The sequence below is a fragment of the Octopus sinensis genome, linkage group LG4 (assembly GCF_006345805.1).
Source record: "Octopus sinensis linkage group LG4, ASM634580v1, whole genome shotgun sequence".
NCBI lineage: Eukaryota > Metazoa > Mollusca > Cephalopoda > Octopoda > Octopodidae > Octopus > Octopus sinensis.
In genome coordinates, this window is record NC_043000.1 from 149,641,903 (window position 1) to 149,646,902 (window position 5,000).

The window sequence follows — 5,000 nt, forward strand, 5'->3', positions numbered from 1 at the left end:
CACGCACAGACACACGCACACACACACAGACACACACACACGTTAGCTTACAATGTCTGTCAACAATTGACACTGTCGTATATATTAGCGTGTCTATGTGTCTAAAGAGGAAGTTTGAGTAATAGGCAGAGTAAAGGCTTCAAAGTGAAATGTTAAAATATTGAGTTTTCTCGAATTTTGTCTTAGTTGGGTGTGAAATTGAAAGAAATATATTATGGCATGAGCGAATGGAGTACTTTGAAAAATCTTAGGTAAATTCTAATTGAAGAAATTGTGTGAGGAGTAAATGGTTATGTATTTATTTGTTTCTGTTTGCTGTGTTTTTTTATTTTTTGAGTAGTGGTTTAAATACTTTCAGTTTAGTCTTCCTCAAATCACTCTGTCGCTATTTACTTTCATTTTATTCGTTACACACTGTGTGTGTGCGTTTGCGTGTGGTGTAAACCAGACTAAGAAAAGCATTTGACACACACACCAGAATGTGAGTTTTCTGTAAATTTTGCTTAATTGGAGTTTAAATTTTAAAAACTGGACCTGGCATGACGCGATGCATTGTACTCTTAAAAATGCTAGGTAAATTGTAATTGAAGAAATCCTATATTGTAGATTTCTATAACTCCCAAAGGGAGGCAGATAAAATCTGCCTTTTATAATAAGAGACTAGCAGTATCGCCCGGCGTTGCTCGGGTTTGTAAGGGAAATAACTATATAAGCATTTTTAGAGAGTTATAGCCAAAAATTAGCAAAAAAATGCATTAAAAATTGAAAAAAAATTAAGGTAAATTTTTGTTTAAATCGTTGACACATCGTAGATATTTTTAGAGAGTTACTTCCCTTATATAAAAGCGAAACAAATGCATTAAAATGGAAAAATATGATGGTAAATTTTTTTTAAATCGTAGACTCATCGTAGACGCACGCTAATACCCAGAAGGGCTCGATATGAATCACGACTATAAGATACCCGCTTTTGGTTAAACTGCACCGCAAAATGTGGGAGTAGTTAGGAATCTAAATCGTAGGAGACAGACACACAACTTCACTCTTATATAAAGATGCTTTTTTTTTCAGTCATAGAGTTAGATTTATGAAGGTCTTCAGTAGAAAATCCTTCGAATTCTGACTCGCTGCTTGATATAATGAAATTCGTATCCATTTTTTGTCAGAATTACAAATTTTGAAAACACAATAGGAACAAATTTCGGAAAAAAATCTCCCCTAATTCACGGAATTAAAATTACACTTCGATTTTTGTACAAAACTGTAGTTGAAGTGTTTACGAAGTATAATACGTGTTTTCACGAATGTACTAAAGAGATTTGCTCTGATATTCTCATTTAAATATGAATAGGTAAATTTGGGCGGCTTGGTAACTATATATAAGTGTCGTCTGTTTATACATAAACACTGTTTCATACTGCAATTATATATACATATATCTATATATAATATTATATAATAAAATATATACAGAGTAAAATAAAAACCAATTTACCTTTTCTGTCCGTCCGTGTGTCTTTGCAAATGTGTTGGAATGATAAGTGAGTTGTGATTTGGCGCCTTTTTTACTAATAACAAACACACACGTGTTTGTATGTAGTTGTATGTGTATGTAGTTGTATATGTATGTGTATGCGTGTGTGTGAGGAATGAGACACACACACTCACGCACGCACACATGTACATCAATGTTTTCGGAGTGATATGTTAAAATATTGAGTTTTCTCGAATTTTGTCTTAATTGGTGGTAAAATTGAAAGAAATTTTTTATGGCATCACCCACTGAAGTACTCTGAAAAATCTTAGGTAAACTCTAATTGAAGAAATTGTGTGAGGAGTAAATGGTTATGTATTTATTTGTTTCTGTTTGCTGTGTTTCTTTATTTTTTGAGTAGTGGTTTAAATACTTTCAGTTTAGTCTTGCTCAAATCACTCTGTCGCTATTTACTTTCATTTTATTCGTTGCCCACTGTGTGTGTGCGTTTGCGTGTGGTGTAAACCAGACTAAGAAAAGCATTTGACACACACACCAGAATGTGAGTTTTCTGTAAATTTTGCTTAATTGGAGTTTAAATTTTAAAAACTGGACCTGGCATGACGCGATGCATTGTACTCTCAAAACTGCTAGGTAAATTGTAATTGAAGAAATCCTATATTGTAGATTTCTATAACTCCCAAAGGGAGGCAGATAAAATCTGCCTTTTATAATAAGAGATTATCAATTGTGAATCGACAGTTTTCTACAGATAAGATTTTTATAAAACATTATCAATTGTGAATCGACACTTTTCTACAGATAAGATTTTTATAAAACATTATCAATTGTGAATCGACAGTTTTCTACAGATAAGATTTTTTTCTATAGAAAGGTTTCTATAGTTGTTTAAAAAAAAACATGAAAACCCCCTGAATTTGCCCTAAGAATGCATTAATATGTAAACACTAGTGACTGGGAGGAAGAAATATTTGCTAATACTCTTTTTGTTGAGGGATTTTAAATAATGAAAAAATTACACAGCGTAACAATTTTCAAAAAACAATTAATTTTTGTATTTTTTTATTGTTTATCAATCCATTTTTTCTGCTGATTCCAAAAATGAATTTATTTTTTGTGTATCTTCAGCAGTTAAGAAAATATGTCGACTTTCACTATTATTATGTATTCGGTATTGTTATAATGTTCCGCTACTAAATGTTTGTCTAATTTTCTCTTTCAGACCAATTACTAAGTTCTGCTACTTTCAGGATGGCTACTAGAGTATCTTCCAGATACATTTTGCTATGTATGTGGTTATTATATTGGGAAAAAAGCAGGTATTACATAAGACCGTGAAGATGCCAAATTGTGGATAGCGTACAGACTATTTCAGAATGCCCATGGGTGACTAGGACAAACCATGGGCCCCACATGTGATATATGGAAACTGTCGATCTACTCTAGAAGGATGGTTAAGATGTACAGGAAGGTCAATGCCTTTTGCCATTCCAAGAGTATGGAGAGAGCCAAACAACCATCACGATGACTGTTACTTTTGAATGGTCGATGTGACAAAGTACAGAAAAGTGAAAAGAAGACAAGCTCTTCAGTATCCAGACATACCATCATCTAGAGCACCTGTCCCACATGATGACTGTTTATGAGTATCACTACCACCAGAAAATATTTCATCTGAAGAGTCAACAAGTAGCAGCAACCAAGAAATGGAGGAAGCTTTCGTACCATGAACGACTTCGGAGCCTCACTTTCCAAATCAGAGTGAGCTAGATGATTTAATCAGGGATCTAGGTCTTACTAAATCAGGAGCTGAACTTCTTCCATCAAGGTTGAAGGAATGGAATCTACTGGGGGAAGACTGAAAGACATCTCTGTACTGGAAACGCCATGAAGAATTTGAAATTTACTATGAAAATATTAATGATCTGTGTTATTGTAAAGATGCGATTTTTTGTTTACTGCTATTGGACTCAAGCATGATTCTGCAGAATGGCAACTGTTCATTGATAGCTCAACACGAAGTCTCAAAGTAGTGTTGCTCCATAATGGAAATAAATATCCTTCTTTGCCTCTTGCACACTCCAATGTCAAAGAACTTCTCGACAAAATAAATTGCGCTGAGTTCAAGTGGGATGTTTGTGGTGATTTCAAGATGCTTGCCTTCTTGCTTGGCTTGCAAGTGAGATACACAAAGTATTCATGTTTCCTTTGCTTATGGAACAGCAGAGCTGAGGATCATCATTACAAGAGAGTACATTGGCCCCCACGAGTGGAACTGCAGCCAGGAATGTTAAATGTTCTCAAACAGCCACAAGTAGATTCCAATAAAATCTTATTAACCCCACTTCATAACAAACTCGAATTAGTAAAACAGTTTGTGAAGGCCTTAGATTTTTGCGGAGAAGCTATCTGAGGCTAAGATCAAGGGTGGCATATTTGTTGGGCCTCAAGTAAATGCAATGTTAATGTCGAAGAAACTGGAAAGAGCGATGACAAAAGTTGAAAAAGAAGCTTGGTGTGCATTTCGTGATGTAGTTTGTGGATTTCTAGGAAATTACAAACAGCTGGTAGCAAAGCTTCAAGAAAATGGGTTGTCGTATGTCTTTAAATGTTCATTTTTTGCACTCTCACCTAGATTTTTCCCCGAAAACTTGGGTGAAATCAGTAAGGAGCTTGGTGAAAGATTTCATCAGGACATCGCAACTATGGAGAGAAGATACCAATGACGATGGGATACTGCTATGATGGGAGATTATATATGGTCTCTAGTCAGAAGAGATTAAGGTATACACTCCAGAAAATCTCGATCGTCAAAGCACTTCTCATCTTAAGAAAAGAGTTATCAAGGCATTTACAGTGCAGAGTTTTATTGTTTCTTTTTGTTATGACTAATATTATACTTCCTAAATACCTTTCAATATATGAAAATGTACTAAGTGTTGTGTAATTATCCTTACAATTCTAGAATAGATTGCACCAACAAAGTGCTGTAGAGAAAAGTTACAAATATAACGAGCAAATATGAAATTAGGAATAAATAAATAACTATCAAAATGAATGTGATTTATGAATTTAGTAGCAAAAAAATGTATATAGTATGAACATTAAAAAATACAAATAAACAAAACATGAGTTACATTGTGTTATGAAAGTGATGATAGGTATGACTTACGAATAGAAACAGCCGTGTAAAGTGAGAATATATTGACACCTTTGTGATTGTGTTGATCTATGTTGAAATGCCTTCCAGCAAGACTATTTCGTACTTTTAGACAGTTAATATAGCATTATAGTCACCCACGAATGTTTCCGCGCTTACGACGTTAGGATGTGATTTGAGAGAAATCTGTTTCCCATTTATTATTATTTTTTTTACAGGTTGGTCGTGATATTTACTGCTTCTACCGTGACAGTTTTTAATGTGCTGGTTGGTCGTTATGTTTATGTAATTTTGCTGTTATTGTTGCTGCAACAATTAGTTTCTATCGTCACAGCTTATAATGAT

General features: G+C 34.2%; 1 protein-coding gene across 1 annotated transcript in view; it reads right to left on the bottom strand.

Annotated features, from left to right (window-relative positions):
* Positions 1-1,551, bottom strand: part of LOC115210944 — a 35,101-nt gene extending 33,550 nt beyond the window's left edge. The window contains exon 1 of the mRNA XM_029779734.2: positions 1,496-1,551. The gene's annotated coding sequence lies outside the window, so the exon portion shown is untranslated. The remainder of the gene's footprint in view (positions 1-1,495) is intronic.
* Positions 1,552-5,000: the final 3,449 nt, after the last annotated feature.